This window comes from Dipteris shenzhenensis, chromosome 21, assembly GCF_047967505.1.
Source record: "Dipteris shenzhenensis isolate YYH24624 ecotype China chromosome 21, Dip_SZ_1.0, whole genome shotgun sequence".
Lineage (NCBI taxonomy): Eukaryota > Viridiplantae > Streptophyta > Polypodiopsida > Gleicheniales > Dipteridaceae > Dipteris > Dipteris shenzhenensis.
In genome coordinates this window covers 46,336,481-46,364,134 of record NC_141616.1, presented here as the reverse complement: position 1 = coordinate 46,364,134, position 27,654 = coordinate 46,336,481, and the positions used below count along the sequence as shown (strand labels likewise).

At 43.1% G+C, this 27,654-nt stretch overlaps 1 protein-coding gene across 3 annotated transcripts in view; it reads left to right on the top strand.

Moving 5' to 3' along the window:
- The first annotated feature begins 6,820 nt into the window (after positions 1 to 6,820).
- Positions 6,821 to 27,654, top strand: part of LOC147888946 (complex 1 protein, LYR family protein) — a 34,551-nt gene continuing 13,717 nt past the window's right edge. The window contains exons 1-2 of one of the 3 annotated variants that reach the window (XM_087392793.1): positions 6,821 to 6,864; positions 6,938 to 6,979. The gene's annotated coding sequence lies outside the window, so the exon portion shown is untranslated. Of the gene's footprint in view, positions 6,865 to 6,886; positions 6,980 to 27,654 lie in introns of those variants that run through there. The other 2 variants (XM_087392794.1, XM_087392795.1) reach the window with 2 other exon arrangements.

Genomic DNA, 27,654 nt, shown 5'->3' with positions numbered 1-27,654 from the left:
TCTATCCTAGGCAAGATGAAAGGTTAACATTTTTCATACAAACAAAGGTGTGATAGTGGACTTGTCAGAAGTAATTAATTAGCTTGTAGTTTCCACTACTAATGGAAGCTTTTAGTTAGCCAAGCAAGCTCTTCAACCACTTGTTAAAAGTAATTAATAAGCTTGTAGGTAGCCAAGCAAGCTCTTCCACCACTAGTGGACAATCCCATGATTGTGAAAGTAGATGTCCCTATATGTTATTCATTAAGCTTTTTAATCTATCAAAATGACTAAAATGTCCATTACCCCCCCATCTCTAAAAGTGAACCAGTTTTTATATAGAAGGGAGGTCAAGCTTGTCATTAGGGGCTATCAATAAATTTGTGAGAGGTCTTGTTAGAGAAAAGCATTGCAAGCAAGGATTGTCAAATTAGGCATGGATGAGAACCCCTTCAAATGTGAGGTGTTTTCCAAATAAAGAGTACCATTGGGGAGAGTTTGGTAGAGATTTCAAGGGGACATACATCCTTTGATCCTTCTAATGGTTTGATCTTTGATACGAGATGATGCACAATGTACGATGGATTCTAATATGCATCATCAATGTGATAAGTGCATTTAACTTTGGAATCAGTGACAAAGCAAATATACATTGTGTCAAGTCCATTGGCATCATGACTATGACTTTAATGTCTCCCATGATGCTTACCTCTTCCATGGAAATTTCCTCTCTTGTTGTTGCATTGACCTCATTGGTGAGATTGCTTCTTGTGACAATCTCCTTTATAATGTCAAAACTTATGATGATGCTTGGACTATACGTTTGACATGTTACTAGTTACAGTCCCTCTTCATTGAAATCTTCATATATTTGAATGATTTCCTCTTAGATGCACATGCTGATTATTCCCATGATTATGCTGCTAATGTTGATTCCATTGTTGATACTACTTTTGATGCTAATGTTGATGTCCAGTTCTTTGAGATGCTCTACCTCTACCTCTGCCTCTATTTGCGACTACAAATGCTGTATGGGCCTTTTCTTGCTTGAATGGCTTGCATCCTATGCTCCTCACTAAGCAACGTCGATTGTATTTCTTTAAGTGATGGAACTTGCTTTTCAATAGCAATACTCTAAAAAAGATTGTCATATGCATCACCCGACCCCTCGAGGATGACTTGAACCACATCTAATAGTTTCATAGTCTCTCTTGCCGACACATCTAGCATATTTCTTCATCGTAGGAGGGTCTTATAAAGTGGATTGTTAATGTCCTTGATGACAAGGATATAAGTGTGACCAGATCCATTACTATGCAAAAACTCTAATTGATTTGGTTTTTGAGTATCAAAATCCTAGAAGAGTCTTTGCCTAAATAAGAGTTGAGAACATCTCCCATGCTTCATTGGAGGTTGATTTGTTCAATTGTTTAGGCATGATATCTTGAATATTTTGCTTGATCAAGTGATAGGCATACTTGTCTTTCTTATCCCATTTTGCTTATGCTTGTCCAAGAATGGCATCTTGAATGTTTTGCTTGATCAAATGATATGCAACTTGTCTTTCTTATCCCATTTTGCCTATGCTCTAGCAATGGCAGGATCTACTTTACATGTAGGGTCATCAAATGGTATAGGTGTAGACCCATCTACATGCTCCCATTGTCTTTAGAACAAGTAAGGTCTCCATCAAAATACTTCCAAGCAACATACATGAAGTTTATAGCTTGGCACATGGCTCTAGATTGAGGTTTCTAGATGTAGACACGATACACAAAGTGCTCCAAGTGCTTGTGAAAATGTTACTTATGTAAATTGCAATTTGCTCTACTATGGAAAATTTTAACTATAATGTGATCCAATCCATTACAAGGCTTAATATGGGAGAAGATGCTAAGAATATACTAGAAGGCTTTACAAGGCTAAAAATTGTGCACAAAATGCCTAAAGAATAGCCAATAATGCTTAGTGCAAAATGAACAAGGTGCAATTTACCCACTAACATAATGCACTGTCTATAAATTCTTATTGGATCAATTATGGCTGCAAAACTTGATCAAGAAGAAGGGTCAAAATGGATGATGTGGTAATTGATTGCACATGCAGTGTCAACCTATGAAGGGGTGTGCCCATGCAGTATAGCGATGATGTAGCAGGTGTGCACATGTATGTTGCATAGCATGCTTAGCAAGTAGAACATGCATGGGTATCGCATTATATTATGGTAGTCATAATAGGGTCATAGGCTAAGCGTAGAATAATGGGGTACACCCAAGGGATGTGATCCCAAGTGGCATGAGAGGTTGTAACCTCTTGCATCATTTGTGGTATGTTGTGTGACAATTAGCATTCATATGGGATTGTGGCGCAAGGAGCATGTGGAGAAGAGTCTAGCAAAAATATACTCATATGGGTGCTCCTTCCACTCCATTTGTAGGGCCACTCTTTCTCAAATTCTATATCATTATCCACACATGAGCATCCTACGTGTATGGTTGTGACAAAGAGTCCAATAGTATGAACACAAAAATGAGGAAGATAAGCTTGATAATCCAATACCATGAATACAAAATTTGAGAGAGATAAAGTGCAAAACATGAAAGCAAATGTATTCTACATATCATGTTAATGCGACACTACAATCAGCATTGTCAACATCATATTCCATCTTGCACTCCAAAACATGAGATTTTGTGTGATCTATAAAAGTACGATTTGCACAAAGTCATTCATGGTGGTAGGAAACAAGTGTGGCTACTCATGAAGGTTGGGCTATCAATGATACCTAACAAACCTAATGTTGTATGTGTGATAGCAACAAGAGATTTTACTTCTTTATAATGTGACAAAAAACAATGATATCCATGCAAATCACATAGCTAACTTTATAGGTAAATTAGTTAATTCCACCAAGTCAAACTTCTCCACAAACACCTTTGATTTTCTCCACTCATAAAACTTGCATTGCTTCACCCACTTATCTTTTAGAGGGTGCAAGGTATCACCTTGAGAGCAAATGGTTTAGAAGCTATTGGGAATTAAACAACGAGCTCATGCAACATTGATGATCCCATAGTCCATAGCACATATGTACTTGACACCACCAACCTACTAAGTAATGTAAAATCAAGACTAACCTCAACACTAAGGACACCAAATTTTGTCATCATTGCCCATACCATTGACATGAAAGAGTAGACCACAGTCAAATTTAGGAACCACTCCACAAAGCACAGCATATCATGTTCACCAAAAGCTTGAACAACGGACCTTCAATCCCCTTCATCTTTGTATTGAAGCAAGGAGCAAGTCATGAAAACTAATAAAGTAACCTTACCATCTGGAAAGTATGCATATTACATCCCTAGCTAACCTTAGTTAGCTAGGGACTAGCCTATGCGTTGTAGTGGGTGGAGCCAAGCGTTTAGGATGGGTAACCCTAACTAGAGTGATGCATATGCATGATGCCTAACCAACAGGGAAGACATCATGTATGCTAATTATATCAATGGAATATGTCTATATATTGGCATAGGGGGTTCAATGTTAGGGAAAAGGAAATCGATTTAGTACCTAAGCAATGATTCCTACTCGAGACATTGTAGTACCTGACTATCTAGGTCAATGCATACTCAAGAATGGAGGTCAATTGACCTAGGGTTGGGTAGTGTGTTTTTCGTAACTCCTTTGGTGGTCAATAATGAATAAATTTCTTATGGTTCAATGGGATTATGTTTCTTATGGATGCAACATGGCCATTCGAGTAAAGATTGCTCTATGAAGGCCAGAAGACCAATTAGATGATGGAAGTCATCGGTGAGTCGTTGATTTTCTCAATTGAAATATTTAATTTAGAGTCTCCAATGGGACTGCCAAAATGAAGTTCAAAGGAATAAAATATCACCATTAGAAGATGCAATACATTTTGTAAATATTTATGATTATAAAATTGCAACCATCCACAAATCTTTAGATTCCCAATACAAAAAAATAGTAAAGGTTAAAGGAAAAATGAAAATTCTCATCCACATTAAAGAAAGGCAACTTGAACACTATGTGTTTGAAGAAAAAAGCCAATCCTACAAAAACCGACCAAGGCACACAAAGAGGCTTTATGTTTCTCATGTATGCAACTTGGCCATTTGAGTAAAGATGGTATGAAGACCAATAAGACCATTCACATTATGGAAGTCATAGGTGAGTCAATGATCTTGTCACTATAAAATTTTCATTGAGATTCTTCATAGTGTTGTGATCGTTAGCTCAGCTAGTTTCTATTTAAAGCTAATTATCTAATTAAGATGAATGGAGCCATTCTAGTTCATGATGTGTGTATCCTATTTGACCTAGGTCCTCGCATATCTTTATGGATCATAAACTAGTGCAAAGGCTCCAAGTCCTAACTACACCTAGCAATCACTTAGATCAAGTGCTGATGGTGTTGGGAGGAGGATAAATTTTGGATCAAAAGATTTTAAATATTCAGTTGTGATCCAAGATGGAGAAGTTGCCAATCCTTGTAATGATTTTGGATAGGGTAGATCTTATGCCAGGGATAGATAGGTTTCATGATACAACTGAAACTTTTAATATTAATTAGAATAGGCATGTCATTCATTTTCTTTAGAATGGCCATTATTTATTATCTTCAGAGTCATTTTGTTGAGCCATATTTGATTATTATAGATGTTTTATTAATATATAAGGCATGTCATGGTGTAGGTTTTGAAATATTTCAATGTATAGTCATTACCTTTTTAGCATTTTGTTACATCGCATACATAAATAATTATAGATTGTCATGAATGAAAATAATATAGAGTGATTACATGGATGTATCTTTGAATGAATTGCCTCATGGCCTACCACCTACTCAAGTTGTTGACCATAAGATTGAATTAGAAGGAAGAAGACAAGGAAGCTACACGGATTAAAGAATATTTTAGGATGGAATTAGGTAAGTCCACATCGATGTTATTGGTTAATTAAAAATATTGTGGGATAATCATGTGTGCTAATTATAGGAATTGAATAAGTTTACCATAAAGAATAAATATCACATTCCTAGATGATCTCATAGACTGACTATTTAATCCCTCTTAATCTTCTGAGTTAGTTTATAATTCATGAATATGAATTAACCAAGGTGAGATTAAAGTTTTAGTGCCTTGTCCTTCTTTCTTTCTTTTTTTTGGTCAGACCTTGTACTTCTTTCAAGTTGGAAATTGACATGGCATTGACATAATGGATTTGATGAACTTCGAATTATTAATAACTCCCCTACTGATGGTCGGATGATAGTGGGAGATGCTTAGTGGTGGATAGGCATTATTTTAATGACAATGATGGATTAGACAAAATTTGGATCATTACTGGGATATGGCCACAACGTTGCTTAATTGGATTCCTTTTATTCATCGTCTTATGATTTAGCTTGTTCCTAAGCATTGTACTTAATTCATATTTATTAACATTCCTTTACCTTTCCCTTATTGGACTCATGGCTCTACATGGATAATAATTGTGGGTAAGCCTACCTTTCCATTGTTCTAATTCTCATGTTTGGTGGGATGTCGACAGGGGAGTGGACCTACCTTCAAAATCAAGATGGATGAGATTTGCTACCGTAAGAAACTTGGGTTACGACCTGCCCTCATGAAGTGACAATCTTCAAAATGAAACTTGGCAAGTTGAAGTTTGTCGAGTAGCATAAGTAATAATAAACAAGACTTTAAGTTATGCCCCATTTGGTTTATCTGTTTGTTTGAGAGTTAGAGTGGTTGCAAAGAATGCTCTTTATTGAAACAAAGCTCCTTAAAAAAGTGTTTTTTAGGAGAAAGGTCTATAATGGGTTTGTAAGTAATGTTGCTATTAGTGTGATTTTGAGCTATGAAGTTTACACTCACCTAGCTTAGTAAGAGACATGAAGGGATTTGCTTGTGTTAGTGATTATAATAGATAGGCGAGAGAGAGAGAGAGAGAGAGAGAGAGAGAGAGAGAGAGAGAGAGAGAGAGATGGGAAGCCCATCTATTTATGAGGGTACAATTTTACTTTGCCTCTATCACAACATTTTGATGGTAAGACCTAATGGATGTCTTGAGTTCATGTCCCCTCTTTGCATTGAGCACCCCCCTTCATTCTTGATTAACCTTAGCTAAGGTCATCTAATTAATTTATTCGCCTAATTAACCTTCTACATCTGCACTTCGCCCTCCCTCCGCTCCTATCTTTTAGCTCTCCACCCTCCCCACTCTGCTCGGCTCTTGTACTCCCCTCTCTGCTCGGCTCTTCCTCCCCACCCTTCCCTCTCCCTCTCGCTTGACTCCTCCCCTTACCCTTCAACCCTCTCCCTCTCTCTCACTGCTCCCACTCCTTTCCCCTACCTTCCCTTTGTCCCAATGGATGTCTTGAGTTCATGTCCCCTCTTTGCAAATTCAAACTGGGGGGCCCTATTTCGAGATTAAGGGCCATAAGAATCTATGCACGCATCCACTCACACACCTATGGCCAAATGCGAGGGGCCAATGGTTCGTAGCGAAGGCAAAGTAGCACCCAAGGAGGATTTAAACACAGGAGGTGGGCATACTCCTAAATGTTGAGGAGGATTCGAACACAGGAGGTGGGCATACACCCAAACCGCATGAGCTGGCGCTGCTCCGCCAGCCTTTAAAATGAGAGTGTTCACAGACTATGTTCGCCCTTGTGCGTGCATGGTGCATTGCATGGATTTGGGCTGATGTAGGCGGGCGATCTTGCTTGTCCATGATCCCTGGGCAATGCCCATGGTCCATTAGTATGACGTGGATCTAGGCCTAGGGAGACAATACCTTTGCAAAGTTCTCCGAGGAGACCCTTTAGACCCATCCACGTGGCTATCGAGACAGGTATGTAGCATACCCCCGGTCCTTTTCTATACGGTGCTCTCATGTTCGAGCATTTAGCAATGTTACCTTACAGGTGAGAGGAAACGCGACGAGCTGCAGGGGCGGTGCGATAAGGGTTTGTCCCTCTTCCTTCACCCTTATTTCTGTAGGCTCGTGTATCAGATTTCTTGGATGGGCTAAGAGACCCTGTTCTCCGTCCGTTTTAGAAGTATCCGCATAGCTTAGAGCTGCACAGTCCTCTTAGACGTGCATTTCCTTTCGCGTTGCTCTGGGCGGTACAATAAGAGTTTCGCACTCTTTCCCTGAGCTCGTATTTCCATGTCTAAGGCTGTGAACCTTTAAATGATACACATGTCCAAATTGCTTGCATGTTACAACTACTCGAATCGTCACATGCTGCAGTTGGTGTTGGCGAAGTCCTGTTTCTTTTTTTGATTCATGCTCCTGCTTGTGCGCTGTACGCACGCATTGCATTTCCCCTTTGTCCCATTCCGGCGTAGCAAAAGGGCTAGTTTAGTTAGCTGTTTAAATGGCTTTGTAGTTAGTACTGGGCTAGTTTGTATGATTGGACTTATTCTAGTCTTACAAAGGTATATAGTTTAGTTAGCTGTTTAAATGGCTTTGTAGTTAGTACTGTGTACTCCAGGCTGTTTAGGAGATGCCACGTGACAATTTTGGGGTATAAGTTGTAAAACAGCCTGCCTTAATCCTATAAAAGACTCATTTGCACTCAGCGTTTGATCTAAACACTGTTATAATGCAAAATTGGACTTGTACAGTGCAGCTAAGCTGAAATTCAATAAGGAACTAGCATTGACTATCCTTGTGCAGGCCCTTACAAGTCAGTGTTGTAAGTCCAGCCCTTGATTTCTCCCCCAAATCTAAAGGGTACCTTCCTGTTCAATCTTATGAGTGACTATCGTGAGATTGAAATTGCACTATGTTGTGTTTTTAGAGGATGAGTTTGGGAATGTTCCTGGATCCATCTAGGTCTATAGGTACCTTCCTGTTCATTTCGGAACTGTGATTCTAAGTTAATGAATGGAATTGATCTAGCCTTAGGCAATGAACTCTCAGTCTGAATTATTCATTTCTGCTCTAAGAATCAATGAACTCCTAGTCTGAATTATTCATTTCTGCTCTTAAAATTGAAACGGTCTAGACTAGGACCGTACATCCAGCCAGAATTAGTTAGAGCTAGCTAGAGTTAGGGCTAGTTCTGTTTCAGTGGTATCATAGCAATTAATTCATGGGAAAAGGTGGGAAATTCAAAGTTATCAGATTTGAAATTTTATTACATCGTTGTGATCTCCATGATCTCCTACTTAAAAGCCCTAACTTCGATTTTCAAATTCGATTTTTTGGAGATCTGCCCCAAATTCATTTGTGGCGAGTTCGACTGAATTGCAATTGCATCTGGAAGGTTGTGCTAATTATTATTTTAGTTGAATTTGACATGCCCCAATTTTGGAGCACATTCTCTTTCTGCCAGGCACAATTGTCAGTTTCTCCAAATCCCTGCAAATCTCCTACAATATCGGGAATGTACTATTCTATTTTCTGATTATGCTCCACTGAATCCAGTAAATGTTCTAAGAGTGGGGAAATTTTTGAATTCTGGATCAGCACAATGATTTCTCCGCATTCCTAATGCCTTCAAAGAAGCTTGGAAATCAGTTCAGAAAGCAAGTAATGGTGGATTCAGACCCTAGGATGGAGGCAGAAACAATTGAGGACATTACAATTATGGAAATGGACTTAGTAGCAGGAGGGCAGGCTGAGAATTAAATTTGAACTCAAGATCTGTAGGCAAAAATCAAGTTTCTGTGCAGGCTATTCATCATAATCAGATGCAATCAATTCAGGAGCAGTTGATTCACAGTTGTTTGGGCCACATGCTTCAGGGATTCAGAGAATTGACTAATGAAATCAAGCTCAACAATCATCAAAGGCTGCAGAAGTTTATCTGCCACTATGAACAGAGAATTTGATCATCTAAAGAGAAGTCAAGTTCTAGAAGAAAGAGGCCCCTATAAACAGTTTCTGATGCAATCCTTGACTCCCTTGATGACCCTGATCATGTGACATATCGTGAAGGATTTATGGCATCTGCTAGAAAGCCGCACTATAGGTGTGAAGAGGCAGCTACTAGAGCAAAAGACCTTCGACAGGATGAAGCTTAGAATTGATCTCAGGTCAGTCCTTACATTCCAACAATGTGTTCCGACTGGAAGTACCAGTCCAAAAATTTTAGTTTCATGGGAGTGATTTAATGAATAAAAGACCTCCCTGTTGATCTCAGGTCAGTCCTTACATTCCAACAAGGTCTCCCATAAAATTATCCTTTCCAAATTCAAAAGGGAATCAGGTTCCCCCAGTGAGCTAGAAGAGTGGATGGGATGGTCTTTATATCAGATGGATGTAAAGAATGCCTTCTTGCATGGTGATTTGCAAGAAGAGGTCTTTACGGAGCAGCCACCAGGTTATGTTTATGATGTTCATCCTGAGTTTGTTTGCAGGTTGAAGAAACCTTTGTATGGCATATCTTGTCACTATTGGCTTTCAGATTTCCAAGGCAGATTTCTCACTTTATGTGAGAAAAACAGAGAAAGGTATTATGCTGCTTCTCATTTATGTTGATGATTTGATCATCACATGTGATAGTGATGAAGATATCATTCATGTGAAAATGCTATTGAAGCAGAAGTTTGAGATGAAGGATTTGGCAGAGCTGCGTTAGTAAATTGGAAGAGTATTTTTTACTATATCCAATCAGGTAAAAATAAGGTTTGCTGTGCTTTACCTTGAGATTTTGTTCACACGTGGTGGAGACATCTGTGTGGCAATAGAATAGTGGTCGATTACAACCTTTGAAATACAATTCTCACAAATCTTTCTACATTGTGAGTATTTACAGGGCTATTTTTTGCACAAGTCCGAGTACGTTGCTGCAATTTTTCGTCTGGCAGCATCGTGGCGGAGACTCTCACTCCATGATGCTCTCATCTCATCAAGCTCCTCCCCCTTAGCCTCCCCAGTAGCTGGCTTAGATGCATAGAAATCTGTAACACGTGTCTGTGCTTTGTTGATATCGGTGGCTTGTGGCATCGCCTCCTGCTGCTCTTTGGTCTGTTGCATTAATATATCTCTATGTCGTCTCATCTCAATCAGATAGAGTCCAACACAAACCTGGTCGAGAAAATGGATTAACTGTGTAAGCAGACCAAAGCCATGCACCTCCTGAAAGAGGCAATGATATCGCCCTCGGATGTCATAGTAGACTGGGCAGACACATAGAAAGTGTTTCTCTGTCTCGACCTCCCCCATCTGGCATAGTCTACAGATCCTCTGCTTCTTGGGTATGCATGCAGCTCTCCCTGCCTCAATGATCAACTGATGTGATGAGACACACAACCGTTCGATGGCGATCCTCAATGCATGTGAGACTCTCCTATCCTTGAGGTACCGAGGTCTGTTGACGAGACCATACTTCGAGACCCTCAAGAAGTGGTCATGGTAGAATTAGATAACTCCTCTCCCCCCCAAGCCCTAGACGTATGGAGCTGGAGGAGGTCCAACCGTATGATACGGTTGATCTCATCCCGCGGGATCATCTCGGGTGGTACCAATCCATGTGGATACCCGTGCGTACCATGCTGTATCGAGAGAGAGAGAGAGAGAGAGAGAGAGAGAGAGATTATCATCTTAGTGAGGCCTCGTGGGCTTATGAGACAAAGTACAATCACATAATAACTCATACAAGCCACTATGGGCTGAAGGAGAGGGCTCACTAGCCATTTGGTGAGTACTATACTAAACTCAAAGCTCAAGAGACAAAACTAATACTTAATCTCAGAATCAAAATACATGACTAAGTGCCACGGTTGCTCTCCTGTGAGCTGCGAAAATAATGTCTCGTATCTGTGTCTTCTGCGTCATCTCTCTCTGAAGAGGGGGTGTGGTCTCCGTGGTCTCTGTATCCGGTGGGCCATGTCGAGAGTGAAACCAGCCTTCACTAATTAAAGGGTGGTAAGATCTACTTTAACCACAACATACATTGTAAATAGTCAAATTATCAATCACAATAGATTAAATCACAGGGATATATACAATGCTCCTACTCAAAAACAAAGACACCGCCAACTACACCTGCACAGCCAAGTGCCCAACCAGCCAAACACGGCTAAACAGGACCAGCCAAACTTTGGCACAACTAACCAAGAAAACCCCTCCAAAACAGGTCACCCTATTTGTAGACACCCCGGCCATTGCCCAACAGCATGAATCAGCCTTCCTTTGCTTGGAAACAATACCAAACACAATAACCAGCCAACAACCAATCCGAACGCAGTAAAAGCAGGCAAAGACCAGCCTTCCTTTACCCAGAATCCATAGAAATCAGGTCGTTTGAACTGGAAAACCCTGAATCCAGTGAAGAACAGGTGTTTCAGCCTTGACGCAGCTCCAAAACAGGTCATCCCACCTAGAAAAGGTCCCGAAACCAACAGCAATTGAGAGGAATCAGCTAGAAAGCATTTCGCCCCACTTTCTGTGGGGGGTTGTCTACAGCCCGGGAAGCAGCAAGATGAATCGCCTCTCCTTCTGGAGCCGAGAAATTAGTGAAAACGGCATGTAAGAGAAATCACCACACTTGTGGGGCCTAGAAAGAGCAAAAACCAGCCAGTGAAGAAATCACAATTCTTCTTGGTGAGCTTCTAGCAGCAGAAACAACATCCATACCGATCGCCCACCAGCTTGGAGATCACCGACAGCAGCAGAAGTCCAAAATCCAGCCTGAAAACAGGTCTCTCAGCTCTAGGCGGGCTCCCGGGAAAATTGCGATGGATTTTCTCTCTCTTCCTGGCCTGATTTTGGGCTCCTACATGCGAAACAAGTGTCTTGTGCTGATTTTGGAGTCCCATGGTAAAATTAGCAAATTTTAATTGCACCATTCTTGTGCCCCTCTGTTGCACACACTGGTCCTAGGAAATAATTGCCTAGTAATTGCCCTGCACATCACAATTTCCAAGGGCCCATTAGGAATTTTAATTCCCCAAGTCTCGTGCACGTGGCCACAAACTTCCGTGCCCCAGAGACCCAAGGTAGTCACACGTAAATTACGGGAGTCGCAAATCAAAATTCCCATAACTTCACGTCCTCGTGACATACCCCTCTTGAAAGAATGCAAACGTCCTCGATTGCATGCAAACAAAAACAATAGAAAAATAGCAAAAATAAAAGCCAAATTTGAAAGGATAGCCAACAATTTTGCCAACAGATCAACTGAGTCTGAAAGGATAGCCATCCAACAGACCAACAAAATCTGAAAGGACAGCCAACCATGCTGCCTACAAATCAACCAACAATGTATACATATTTGTAGTACACCAATCATAGGGGCCCCATGGCAGAAATAGTGTCAGCAACTAGCTCCTCGGGTGAGAGATACTGTAACATCAAGTAGCTTCTAGATACTCGAGCGTGTCTGTATAGGTGGAGGTGCTACCCCCCCCCCTTGAGCATCAGGCAATGCTCCAGACGCCTGTCGCTCTGCTGAACCTGAATGAGTGCCAACTAAAGTTGGCTCTAATTGGAAAGCCTCAAGGTAAAGCTGCAACACTTGAGGAGTATCTACCAGTTCCTCCTCCAACCACTTCGCATGCAATGATGAATAATTCAGAAAATTTCACCAAGTAGCATCGGGTAACTTTACCTTTCACCTTTGTTTCCTCATGTGCTAGAATCTGCTCGGGTACAAGAATTTCGTCTAATTCTTCCACCTTTGGCTACATCTCCCAAGGCAGTGCCTCAGGCACATCACCCTGAAAAGGCTTGAGAAGACTCACATGGAAAGCATTGTGAATCCTCCAATGATCAGCCAACTGTAAGTGGAATGCTACATCATTAATCCTCTCAGTTACTTTAAAAGGCCCATAATGCCTCATACTCACCTTGGGAAAAAGTCGAGTACGGCCCCGTGTACTTTTCAGCCTTGTCGTCTCTAAACGCAGCAAGGCATAATCACCTTCTTTAATGTCAACTTCTCAACGGTGTTTGTGTGCTGCCCTCTTTTGCTTATCCTGTCACTGCTGAAGTGTTTGCTTCTCCTTTGATAAGCTATATCCAAGCTTTCCACATACTTATCAGCCTGAAAAATCTTATCTTTTGTTTGCAAGATGGGTGGAATCTTACGGCTGCCTTCCACTATCTCAAATGGAGCTTTACCTGTAGAAGAATGTACCGTGTTATTGTATGCATACTCAACCAACGGTAAAAATTTCTCCCATTGTGACTGGTGCTCTGAAACATAGCATTTAAGCAAATCCAAGTGTGTGGAATTAGCCTCCTCCGATTGCCCATCTGTCTGCGGATGAAAAGCAGAAGAAAACTGAAGACTAGTGCCCATATTCTCAAAAAGTCCCCGCCAAAACAAGCTGGTCATGTGAGGGTCTCTATCACTCACGATAGACTTAGGCATGGCATGATATTTAAAAATATTATGTATGAATAACTTCGCCATATGATCTGCCTCAATCTTTGTCCGTACAGGAATGAAACTTGCCTGCTTACTAAATCGATCAATGATCGTCCATATTCCATTATTACTTGCAGGAGTCTTGGGCAAATAAAAAATGAAGTCCATGGCTATGCTTTCCCACGGTCCATCTGGGATGGGCAAAGGATGTAACAATTCAGGAGTCTTCCGACGATCATACTTCACCTTCTGACAGGTCATGCATGTATGAACATATTCTTCAACATCACGACTCGACGTAGGCCAATAAAAGAAATGCTCCATCGCTTTAACTGTAGCATCAATACACGATGTCCTGCATACGGTGGATAATGGCATTCACTCATGACCTTTTGCCTTAACTGCTTATTGATACACAGCCTGCCATGCATCATTATATAACCATCCTTGAGCACATAATGCTCATGTCTCTGCCCATTCACAAGTTGATCATAAATTCCAGCAAATTGCTCATCATCTGAGTATTGATCTTTCATGGCATCAAGCTCATTGTGATAGGCAATTGTCACTGTTGAAACTTGTGGCTTTCGAGAAAAGGCCTCTGCAACCACATTCTTCTTGCCTTAAACAAGTACAATTTGAAAATGAAACATAGACAAGAAGTTTGCCGACCTCATGTGCTTCTCAGACAACTTAGATTGCGTCAAAAGGTAACGCAAAGACGATGATCCGTATGTACCATTAAATCAGCTCCTAGAAGATAATGTTTCGAAGTGGACAATGCATGAAGTACAATTAACATCTCCTTCTCATAAATCTGTGAATGCTTTTCAGTTGGCTGTAATATGCGACTCTCATAGGCTATAGGGTGCCCATCCTATGTCAGAACAGCTCCAATACCATTCTTACCACATGCATTCGCATGTACATGAAAAGATTTTCGCGAACCTCATGCAAGCTCTTAAGTTGTGGCCAACTGGGTATGGTCTCCACTTTAGCCGGATCCATCTGGACTCCTTCCTTGAATCAATATGTCCCATAAATTTTAGCCATGAAAAATTCACTCTTCTTGGGGTTAATGAACAGCCTCTGTTTCCTCAGCTCTTCAAACACAATCGCTTGATGCTCCCGATGCTCCTCTTCATCTTTCGAAAACACAATCATATCATCAAAGAACGTATCATCAAAGTCTTTGTGATTTTTAAAGATCCTGTCCATCATGCGATTGAATGTCGCCATCATGTGATTGAATGTCGTAGGAGCATTAGTGAGTCTGAAAGGTATGACCAAGAACTCATACAACCCAAATGAAGTCCCGAACGCTGTCTTATGTACATCTTCTGGGTAAATGCGAACTTGGTGATACCCATTCTTTAAATCAATGCGGGTGAATACAGCTCCCTCCTTCAACCTATCGAGAATATCATTTATCTTGGGTATTGGGAAGCGATTCTTAATAGTGATCTTGTTCATGGCGCGGTAGTCGATACACATACGCCAGGAACCATCTTTCTTCCGCACTAACAGGGCTGGAGAACAATAAGGTCACGAACTTGGCCAAATCAGCCCCTTCTCCAAAAGTTCATTAACCTGTCTCATGATCTCTTGTTGCGCCGCACTGACCCTGTAGGGTGGTTTATTAGGCGGGACTACTGCCAGGCACAATATCAATCCCATGGTCCTCTAGCCTTTCTGGTGGAAGCTCACTAGGCAATTCATTTGAAAAACAATCCGAAAACTGATTGAAAAAGACAGCTCTTTCTCTATCCAAACGAGAAACAGTATGCTCTTCATTCATTGGAGGAACTTCCCTAGCAAAAGCCATGTCTGAAATGTGACTTGTCATTATGGAATTAATGGTAGAAGCCGTTACAACTGGGGCAGATTCCCCTTTCAATTTAGTATCAAGTACATGGGTCTTCCCTTTATGACAAACTGTAAATTTTCTCCTTTTGGCTTCTATCAGTGCATCCAAGTGGTGCATCAATGGAATTCCTAGCAAAACATCATAATTGGAGAGAGGTATGATATAGAAGTCTTCACTGTCCACCAAAGACTGAATATGTAAGCGAAGCTTCCCTATAATGGGAGTGACATGAGTGCTAAACTCTAGATTAGCCATGCCGGCTTTACAACTCGGTCCCATCTCATCTACACCGATCCCTGCCATATCTGGAGAGATAAAATTAGCCTTCGCGCTAGGATCAAAGAAGGTGAGGGCTGTTTGATCCTGAATCTTATCACAAGCCCTGCATACCTCTGTTTCTTCACCCTGGGGCTGTTCACTGATTACATCTGGCATCAAACCAGCCATGGTCTTCGATTTCTTTTCCTTTTGATCACTCTTATCTGCATCAGCCTTCTCCTCTTTCCACCTTGGGCAATCCCTGGATATGTGTCCTGGTTCCTTGCATTTAAAGCACTTCTTTTCCTCATACAAAGATTTCAGCTCTTCCGGAGATAAATAAGCAGCCGCCTTCTTATTCTTTTGCCGTTGTCCTGCAACAAGCACAGCTTTGTGGCGGTTGGTCTTCTCTATTTTAAAAGGATGAGACCCAAACTTCTTCTCTTGACTTTGTGCTTTTGACCACCCTTGAATCTAGAAGTCTTTCCCTGCATTAAGGCATATGCTGTGCTAGCATTCTCAATCAATTGAGACATGTTAGTAACCTTAGTTTTCGTACAGTAGTGTCTAAGCTCCTTTGGTAAGCCTTCTCTACTTGCTCAGAGTGCCGATAGGAGCTTATAGGCAACAAAGCCGCCCAAAATTTACTATTGTACTCCTTAAGATCTTGGCAGTTGTTTGGATTCAGTTCATTCCAGGCAGTCATGATGTCAACCTCAAAAGTTGTGGTAAGCCACGCAGCTGAAAAGACTTGTTTAAAGCCTATCCAAGTAGTAGGTGTGGTGTTTTGCATAAGCATGGTGGTCCACCATTGGAGAGCATTACCCTTCAAAAAACTTGCAGCCCGACGTATCTTAGATGACTCAGGAAAATTTTATCCAGTGTACGCTGCATCAAACTGTTGGAGAAAGTCAAAGCCTTGAGCTTATCTTGAGTGTGACTAAATGTCTGGAATTTGTTTGACCGCAGCTCTAGCTTCTTTATAGTCTTTCACCTTCCCTTTCGTTGCCAAATTATCATATGCAGTTGTCTGAGCAAAAGGAACAGCAGCACTCATACTATCTCCAGCACCAACACCATGGATGTAGGGAAAAGGTAGAAGAAAGGAGGGAGAGTTTCGAAATTCCTGAAGGGGGCTGAGAGAGAAGGCTGTAGGAAGTAGGAGTGAGAGCAGAGAAGAAGGAAAGAGAGGCAAAGGACCTGACAAGGGCTGCGGGGGAGGCGGAGTTTAGGACGCCAAGGCTGTACGGAAATTCGGTCAGGGCAGGGAGAGGCGAGATGTGCAGGAACAGGGTGTGGCCAGCCTGCGATGAGGGTTGCTTTTTTCGAAAAAAGCACCCCCTCCAAAGCTGGGAGGGTCGGCCTTTTTTGGAAGCAGGGCTTGCTAATTAGGCTGCCTTGCTTCCTATATAGATGGGCAGGGTACCAGCCCATCCATAGCCTTGCAATCCGCCTAGCTGCGCCATCGTGTTGCGTGCCAGCCCTGTGCCAGCCATCCGTATAGTGCATGCGCCAGCCATTCGTACAGTGCCTGCGCCAGCTATCCGTACATCTGTACACCTGCGCCAGCCAGTCGTACTTGCGTCGCCAGCCATTCGTACAGTCGTCGTACAGCCACGTCAGCTGCTGTACGGCTTACGTCAGCCACCGTACGGACTGCGTCAGCAGTTGTACAGCCACGTCAGCAGTCCGTACACTGTAGGATTCCGTACGTTGCATCCGGCAGCGGGTTCAGCTAGATTTCGGGATTCGTGTGCTTCCGGTTTGCCAGTTTCCGGCATCACTTTCCGTCAGCATCTCTTGGGACGGTTTTCCTCTGCTCCATTCTCCTTTTCGCTTCGGTTCAGTCAGTTATTTCTCTCAGTTTATATTCAAATCAGATTTCAGTTATGTCTGATTCTGCAAATCCCGAGTTCACCATGGGAGAGCAGGATTTGGATTACACTCCTGTGGGAGAGGAGGATCAGGGTCTTTATGATGACCTGATTACAAAAAAGGCCTTCACTGAATTTACGACTGCTTTGGATGGAAAATTCGAGCAGGTTAATGCAAATTAGACGGGGTTGACACAGCAACTCCAAGGGATTCAGGCGACTCTCACTCTTCTTGCTAGCACTGTCCAGGGACTCACGCATGTGGATGCCATGGCCTCAGTGCTAGGCCCGAATATAACTCCAGACCCTTTTCTAGGAGATCAAAAGTCTCGAACGAAGGAGGTAGTTGACACTTGGTTACACAAGTGGCAGGTACACTTTCAGTTCCACCCATACCCAGATGAGAAGAAGATCCAGCTTGCAGCGGGTTTCATGTCAGGTAAAGCGTTGCTATGGTGGAAGGAACTCCAGCCTAAGCCCGATACATGGACAGATTTTGAAGGGGTCTTCAGGAAGGAGTTTCTGAAGAAGGAGGATGATTATGATATCGTTGGCAAGCTTAAAGCCCTCGATATGTCAAAGTTAAACTTGACCTTTGAAGTTTATCTTCAAAGATTTCGGGATCTGCAAACCAGGGCCACTAAGATGGATCCAGTGACCTTGTTAGGTTTCTTCATGGATGGTTTGCCAGATTCATACAAGTTGCAGATAAAGAACAACAAATGCACAACGTTGCAGGAGGCCATGAATTATGCGCGCATATATGATGATACCATGGCCGGTGCCAAAGCAACTACAGTTTCCGACACGAGTGGAAAGAACAAACGCAAGTTCTTTCAGCATACGATTGGTACTGGGGAGACGAAGTCTACGGACAACGCCTCTAAGAAAAACTTGACTCAAGCAAAGAATGGTAAAGCCCGTTTCCTTCGTACTTTGAGGCTCAAGAAAGAAGGACGTTGCTTCTATTGCGAGGAGCGGGGCCACACCAAGAATGAGTGTCCAAAGCGCAAGAACCAAAAGTTGGTGCTTGGACCGAAGCTCCAGGCGGGTACTGGTACCAAAGCCAAGGGAGCGAACCAAGTCTCGATGACAAGTATTTCTGTAAATGTCATTACCTGTCCACTCTCTTGTAATTGTACTTTCAATACTTCGTTGTTTGGTTCCCATGATCTTTTCCGAGTTTATGGAGAAGTTATGGACCAACAGGTTCACATTCTCTTTGATCCGGGAAGCTCTCACAACTTTGTTAACTACAAATTTGTGCAGAAGATGGGGCTGTCCACAGTACCTAGCGACCACACCTATGAGGTGCAGCTTCCAGCTGGGAAGCAGTTTTGGGATCGCAAGGTTGAAGCGCTTTCTATTCGGATTCAAGCCTACACAGGGGCTCTTACATGTTATGTTATGCATCTGGAGCATGTAGACTTGTTGATCGGAATAGAGTGGTTTAAAACCCACAATATTCAGATTGGATGGACGGAGCATACGCTTTCTTTTGTAGATAAGGACACCCAATTTTGTATTCAGTGTGATAAAATTCCCTCTTCTCAGGGGCCTATTGTATCTGCGATGCAGCTTCGGAATATATTAAACAATTCTCATTATGATGTCTATGAGTGTGTTTTGATTCCGCTTTCTTCATTTGTTGTTTCTGTAATTAACAAAAATGAATTAAGTGTGTTTGAACACCGTGAATTGAGAATATTGTTGGATAGTTTTAAGGATGTATTTCCTACTCAACTGCCGGAAGGTTTACCTCCAGAACGGGCAGTAGATCATCGCATAGACTTAGTCCCAGGGGCTCAACCTATTAGTATACCACCTTATAGGATGAGCCAGATAGAGGAGGATGAGTTAGCTTTACAGCTTCAGGATTACCTGAATATGGGCTATATACGCCCAAGTAAATCACCTTGGGGTGCACCTGTCCTCCTAAGAAAGAAGAAAGATTCTACATGGAGAATGTGTATAGATTATAAACGATTAAATAAAGTGACAATTAAGAATCGATACCCTCTACCTCGTTCCGATGATTTGATAGACCGTTTGGCCGGAGCGGAAGTATTTCACTAAGATTGATTTGCGTATGGGTTATCACCAAATCCGTATCTATGCTAAACACATAGATAGAACCGCATTCCGAACTAGGTATGGTCATTACGAGTTTCTTGTATTACCTTTCGGTTTGACCAATGCTCCTGCTACTTTTCAGCAGATGATGAACGATTTGTTCAGGGATTTTCTGGGCAAATTTGTTGTAGTGTTCTTAGATGACATCTTCGTATATAGTCGAACGCTTGAGGATCACATAGGACACCTCCGGATTGTCTTAGTTATTCTAACCCGTTCTTGCATTACCCGATCCTACCCGACCTTATGTTTTAGAGGCCGATGCGAGTGATTATGCGATTGGGGCAGCTCTATTCCAAGAGGGCAGACCTGTAGCTTTCGAGAGTAAGAAGCTAGACGACACTCAATATCGTTGGCCCACACTCGAGAAGGAACTTTATGCTGTAGTGTATGCTCTTAAGGTTTGGAGACACTACTTGTATGGTTCAAAGTTCCTTGTATTGACTGATCACCAGTCAATTAAGTATGTGTGTGATGGATCAGAATTGAGGGGAAGGAAAGCTAGATGGGCAGAATTAATGCAAGATTTTGATTTTGAAATACGTTATCGTAAGGGTTCGTTGAATAGTATGGCGGATGCCTTAAGTCGAGTTAAGTTTGTAAATGCTCTGTCATTTACGAAAATATCCTTAGACCTATTTCAATCCTTGAGAGGGCTATACGCAACTGATAGTCATTTCAGTTCTTATTGGCAGAGAGTCCAAGATGGGAGCTCCATGGTTGACCAGGACTCAGGGATTGTGCCACCTAGGATACAGGCGGCGGGAGGTCAGTGGATGATTAGGAACGGCTTGCTGTTCCGGAATGAAAAGATTTGTGTGCCTGATATTCTGGACCTAAAATCCAAGATTCTCTGGGAGTGTCATGATGCTCCTAGTGCGGGACATCCAGGTATACATAGGACTCTGTCTCTTGTGAAGCATACCTTTTATTGGCCTAAGATGCGTGCATTTGTAGAGAACTATGTGGTAGGTTGCCGAGTTTGTCAGGTTACTAAGGCTGAACGCCTTAGGAGCGCGGGCTTATTACAGCCTTTACAGATTCCAGGTAATAAATGGGAGAGTATTTCCATGGATTTTATTACTGGTTTGCCTCGAACGCACAAGGGTCATGACTCTATATGGGTCATAGTCGACCGTTTGACAAAAATGGCTAGATTCTTACCTACAAGAACAACTATTTCAGCTGTTCAGTTAGCTCACGAGTTTGTGGACCACTTGTTCAAGCTGTATGGTTTGCCATCTGACATAGTCAGTGACAGGGACTCAAAGTTTACAAGTAACTTTTGGACACTTGTATTTGAGAAGTTGGAAACTACTCTAAGTATGAGTTCCTCGGATCATGCACAATCCGATGGCAGTACAGAGAAGGTCAACCAGTTGGTTGAAGACATGCTTCGGGCATATGTATCTAAGAGACAGTCTTCATGGGAAGATTACCTACCCATGATTGAATTTGCTTACAACAGTGCAAAGCATTCTAGTACAGGTTATAGTCCTTTTATGCTTATGTACGGGTTTCAACCTAAGTCACCAGTTATGGTAGGATTAAAAGGGATTCAAAATGATGCTGCTAAGAACTTCTTGCAAGACATGCAGGAAATGTTGCAGTTTGCCAAGGAGTCTATTAGAAGTGCCCAAGATCGGGACAGATTTTATGCTAATAGACATCGTTCACCTAGAGAGTTCTCTGAAGGAACGATGGTATATTTGAGAATTCCTAAGGAATCCAAGAGCCTAAGTACTGGTTTGGTTCCGAAATTATCCCCCAGATACTGTGGCCCATTCAAGGTCATTAAAAGAATTGGACTAGTTGCATATCGACTAGAATTGCCTCCTGATGTTAAAGTACATCCAGTCTTTCATGTCAGTAGACTGAAAGAAGTATTGGGTGCAGATGATCAAATTGTTTCTCCTCATGAGATTATAGAAGTTACAGATTTAACTTTTATTCCTCACGAACCTGAATCTATTCTTGAATTCCGTGAAAGACAGATTCGAAATCGTACTATCACGGAATACAAGATTAAGTGGAAGGATCGTGTTGAGGAGGATGCAACATGGGAGACATTACAAAACCTCCAAAGAACATTTCCCGATTTCTTAGCGAACTCAGGAGTGAGTTCTTAGAGGAGGAGGAGTATGTCATGTGCACGGATCGGTATCTGACGTGTACTAGGTACACAGAACTAGCTCAGGTTAGCCTGGGGAGGCTTAGAGCTAGGCAGGCTTGATTCTCGGGTTGAGTGGCAAGGGTACGAACTATTTATAGGTCTTCGCTATTTTTGGCGCTCGGGGCCCGAGTCTATAAAAGGGGCCCAGGGGGTTCAGTTCTCAGTGTGCAGTTGGGAGCAAGTTTCGTTCCCAGGTGCCAGGTCTGTTCCTGGATTGAGTCACGGACGCGCGCCTGCATCTTAGCGTAGCCCAAGGCCCAGTGGCAAATCCAGGGCTTCATAGCGCCACCTGGTGGTATGGAACACCAGGCTGGTTTGGATCTGATTGGGAGTTCGTGCCAGTAGGACATCTCCTGATTCGGGATCACATCCCGTAGATGTCATGGTTGGGTGGTGAGTAGCCTGCTCAGTTTCTCACGTTGTGTGCGTTTGTTTGCAGATCAGAGGTTTCAGGATTGCTGGGATGTGTCAAGGCTGAAACCCCACCATCTGACTTGCAGGCATACCAGCAAATTGTGCTGGAGGGCTGACCATAGCCTGAAAAACTGATCCTCCACCAAAATAACCGTGTTGCACAGGGGGTGCAATAACTCCTTGCTGTCTGGAAACTATGGACTGAAAATTATTTGTCTCACAGGGAAAGATCTCTCACTCTCACGGAAGAGAAAGACAAAGAGAGGATGTCACAGACCCCTATTGATGATCAGGGCGTGAGAGAGGGATCCCAACATGTTGCTAAGCAGCAGGTTGACAACACTGATGAGAAGAACATGGATTTCTTCAAGACACAGTTGCAGAGCTTTATGAGTGCTTTTTCTGAATTCTCACACGACCATCGTCTTCAAAAGATTCTGAATTCTGAAACGCAAGCAAAGAAAAGAAAGTCCAATGATGCGGATAAGGAGTTTGAAGTTAACGAGAGGCCGCATGTGAATTTTCAGGATCAGCCCCCGCAAAACCCTATGGTTTTTGCAGCAATCTAATGTTATTCCGGAGCTGGATCAAGGCTATTTATTGGATTGTATGCTGTATCCTTTGCCTAGACTGCTGGACTTGCACCAAGCCAACCACAGGCTCACCTCTTGAAGAGTTAGTTGGATCCCGGCAATGGAACCATGAAACCAGCCTTCGCTAATTAAAGGGTGGTAAGATCCACTTTAACCATTGCATATACAGTAAATAGTCAAATTATCAATCACCACAGATTAAATCACAGGGAGCTATAGCGTTCCTACTTAGAAACAAAGACACCGATTGGTCCCAAACACTGACGCCCCTTGCGGTATTTCTTTAATATTCATATAAAGCTAAGAGGCTGATTACAAGGTCTCCTGAATGTTGCACCAGAGGCAAACAACTGCCCACAGACTTCCAATATCCAGCACATTGTGCAATTCCTGCTCAACTATATGGCGAATATGCATCCAATCACTAGGCAATCACGCACTCTTCCTTGCGACCAAGCGCGCAAGGTAACCCAAAGGCATAAACTATCTCTCTGCCCACTGCACCTGCACAACCAAGTGCCCAACCAGATAAACACGGCTAAACAGATGCATAAAAGCTAGGACCAGCCAAACTCTGGCAACCAACCAAGAAAACCTCTCCAAAACAGGCCGCCCTATCTGTAGACACCTCGGCCACTGCCCAATAGGATGAATCAGCCTTCCTTTGCCTAGAAACAATACCAAATGCAATAACCAGATAACAACCAATCCCAAAATGGTAAAAGCAGGCAAATACCAGCTGTACTCAACCTAGAATCCACAGATATCAGGTCATTTCAACCTTAAAAACCCTGAATCCAGCGAAGAACAGGTGAATCAGCCCTGGCGCAGCTCCAAAACAGGTCGTCGCACTTGGAAAAGGTCCTAAAACCGACAACAACTGACAGGAATCAGCTAGAAAGCATTTCGCCCCACTTTCTGCAGCCTGTTTGCAGCCCGGGAAGCAACAAGATGAATTGCCTCTCCTTCTGGAGGCCAAAAATTAGTGAAAACAGCCTGTAAGAGAAATTGCCTCACTTCTGGGGCCCAGAAACAGCAAAAACCAGCCTGTGGAGAAATGGCAATTCTTCCTGGTCAACTTCCAGCATCAGAAACAGCGTCCAAACAGGTCGCCCACCAGCCTGGAGATCATCAACTGCAGCAGTAGTCCAAAATCCAGCCTGAAAACTGGTCGCTTAGCTCCAAGCAAGCTCCAAGGAAAATTGCGATGGATTTTCTCTCTCTTTCTGGCCTGATTTTGGGCTCCTACATGCCAAACATGTGTCCTGTGCTGATTTTGGAGTCGCTTGCTAAAAATAGCATTTTTTAATTGCACCACTCTTTTGCTCCTCTGTTGCACACATTGGTCCTAGTAATTGGCCTGCATCTCACTATTTTCAAGGGTCCACTAGTAATTTTAATTCTCGCACACATGGCGAGACGTCCGTGCCTCAGAGGCCCAAGGCAGTCACACATAAATTACGGGTTCGCAAACCAAAATTCCCATAAATTCACGTCCTCGTGACATGCGAGAGTGACGCCTTTGGTCGGACCATCCCGTACGAGTAGAGCTGTGATGGGCTGAACCTCCATCGTGCGTGTCCTAGTCGGTCTCAGCATCGTGTGTGGCTCTAGCTGCATCTCTCCTCGTCGTTGTCTCATCCCACTGACCCACGCAACCCTCATATCATCTATCTCCTCCTCTACTCCGCCATGTCTGAGGGTAGACTTACATGTGTAAAAATCTTTGACATGTCACTGGGCTTAGTCTCATGTGGCATTGTCTCCTCCTGCTCTTTGATCTGGCGCAGCAAGGTCTCTCTATGTTGTTGTATCTTCATCAAATAGAGACCAACGCAACCCTGGTCCTGGAAGTGGATCGACTGGGAGAGAGGCCCAAAACCGTGCCCTTTGGAAATAGGCAATGGTATCATCCTCAGATCCCATAGTAAATGGGGCAAGTATATAGGAAGTGCTGCTCTGGCTCTACCTTCTCTTGCGCATTTGTCCGATGGCGATCCTCAAGGCGTGTTAGACTTGTTTGTCCTGTAGATACTGGGGTTTGATAATGACTCCGTCCAATATTCTCGGAAGTGATCACGGTAGAATTGGATCTTGATGGGGAATTTCTGATGCCCCCAAAGTCCGTGACGTATAGAGCTAGAGTAGGTCCAACTGTATAATATGGGTGATCTCATCCCATGGGAGCAAAGGATTAGGGGCATATAAGCTGTACTGAAAGGGGGAGACGACCCATTTGAATGCTCTGGTTGTGTAACCATTTGGATATGCGTGCGTACCAAGCCATCCTAACCCCACTCTCAGCTAGTCGTATAGACAATTCTAGTGCCAATCTCGGTATTCTTCCTTTAGGTAAGGTCAAGACCATGTGAAGATAAGTGACCGTTTGGAGGATGGCCTCAACTTGGAGTGGTGTCATGTCGAACTCTGCCTACATGATATGGTGGGGGCCGAGGGCTTGCTTCAAATCATCTTGGATTCCGTAGTCACCTGCAACCTCTTGAAGTGCTGCTACTCAGTTTGGTTGATATATCACCTCTAGAAGGGTGTTGCGTGCGTGGCTGTCGGTCTTACTAGTGTGTCAAATAGCCGTCCCTTCATCAAGGGTTCCTAGGAATGTGCATGAAAGCATAACGTGTCTAGTCGAGATAGAGCTCCCTGCCCTCGTGTAGGTCATGCCCTGGTTGAGTGGGTCATCGTGAAGATTGGGCTGTCCCTAGGTAAGTGTATGACTGTACAATCTCCACTGGCTCCCCTTGATAAGTGAAGCTATATCGGTGAAATACTACCCGTGAGGTGTTGAAGATCATAACCTTGGTCTTACCAAGGTTGACTTCCAGGTCTCTCAAGGGCATCATCATTAGGCAGCAATGACAGCCTATGCTTGGGTACGGATGAGAATATAAGTGTAGCTTTGATTGCTAACTTAATTTTTTTAAAAATTCTCTCTCATCCACTCTTTATTTTGCTTAAAGTCAATCACAAATTGCTTCTTTCCTTTGTTCCATCGCTTGTTTTATAAAAAATTTAATTTGTAAGATTGGATATATATGCATATGTATGTATGTATGTATATGGGATATTATACTGCATGTGTTTCATGACATGATGGAGGTTGAAGCTACGCTGAGCAATGACGATACATCTTAGTTTGGTTGACACGACCAATTAACAGATCTACTTGACCAATACCCAAACTTGACATTAATTTTGTCGTGGGATTGATGAGCCCATGTTCATCCAAACGAAAGAAAGAAAGAATTATTAAAGTCTTCGGAAGGCCGATGGGTCTAAGAGATTGTGAAAATCCTGGTACAAACGAGCTGTGGTGGTGGAGCTACTAAACGAGCATCCACACCAATGCAAAATGCAGAAAATGCAGAATGGTAGTACTAAGTACTAAGTGCAACATAGTCATGTCGGTGGTCGACTATATATAAATCATCATCATCATCATCAGGGCATCAGGGTGGATGAGGCAATGAAGGCATGAAATCGGCGATAGAGTGCTATTGGCCACTCACGGGTGTGGCCCTGGTCATAGCTCTGCGCCTAACAAGGGCTACGGTAACCCAGGCTCCGACTCTAAACAGGAAGGGGATATTTCTAAGTATAATCTGTGTGTCCACCCTCTGTTTGAGCTGTCGGGTCACTGGCTCTGGGTACCGGTCATGTCGAGGCCTTGTCTCATGGGGGTCCATGTGATCTGGTTGGAAAAACTCCATGATAGAGCTCTGATAGGGATCAACCAAGGAAGAAGTCTGCTCCTGTCTCCGTGCTTGAAGTATCCTCTCGCGGTGTCTAAGTACCTCATGAACGAAGCCTGCCAAACACCTCTGGTCTGGGTAGGAGAGGAATCGGGCCAAAACCCCATAGCTATCTTTGAAGAGGCAGTAGAAACGTCCTCGGATCTCATAGTAAACAGGACACTTGAAGATGAAGTGCTCCTTTGTCTGTCAACCTCCTGCATGTCACATAATGTGCATATGCGCCTCTCCCTGGGTAGGCGCTCTGCTTTGCCACTCTCGATACGAAGTCTATGTGAAGGGACTCGGAACTGCCCGAGAGAGATCCCCAGTGAGTGAGGTAAGTAGATCTGTGTGTATCTTGGTGGGTCAATGAAATCCTCCTTTGTGATATGTAAGCAGTGATCTCTATAGAAGCTAAGCTTCACTAGGAGTTCACTTGGTCTCAACCAGGTTTGGAATGTGTGTAACTGTAAGAGATTCTCACAGATAACCTGGTCGACCTCGTGTGATAGGAAGGGAGAAAACAGAGCATCCATGTTGTACTGGAAGAGAGGGAGTCTATCCATGTGGAGCCCCAGTCGCTCAAACCATCTCTCTGTGCGTGCATACCGGCATCTCTGGTCCCCTTTTGCTGAAAGTGCCATAGAAGAGGACAATGCTAGCCATGGTAGCTTGCTGCGCCCAGAAGTGTAATCCTCACACTCTCTGACTTGGTACAGATATGTGATGACCTGAAATGCAGCATCTAGCTGTAATGGGGATGATCCAAACTCAGCCTGAATGATCTGGTGAGGAACGGATGGCTTACCACGAATCATCCATGATAACATGATAACCTGTAGCCGCTCCACACGAGCCCACTCTGTATCCGACAAGTTTGCCCCCCAACAAGGGCTGTCGTACATCCCCGCTGGGTGGACCAAGGAGTCAAAAAGCAACCCCTTGGTCCATGGATCCTGAAAGTGCAAGCGGAAGCACTGCCTCTCTAGTCTGGCCAATGAAGCATATCCTCTGCCTAAGCGTGTCTGCATCGCGGGTCTCATAGTGAAGATGGGTCGGGAGAAGACGACCCCAAGATATGTGTATGATGAAACTATCTCAACAGGTGACCCATCAAATGTGAATTGCTCCTTGCTTATGATGGCTCGAGATGTATTGAAATCATAACCGTGGTTTTACCCAGGTTGACCTTTAAATCATGAGACTCACAAAAGAATTGTAGTGCGTCAAGGTGTCTCTAGAGCCCCTCTGCTG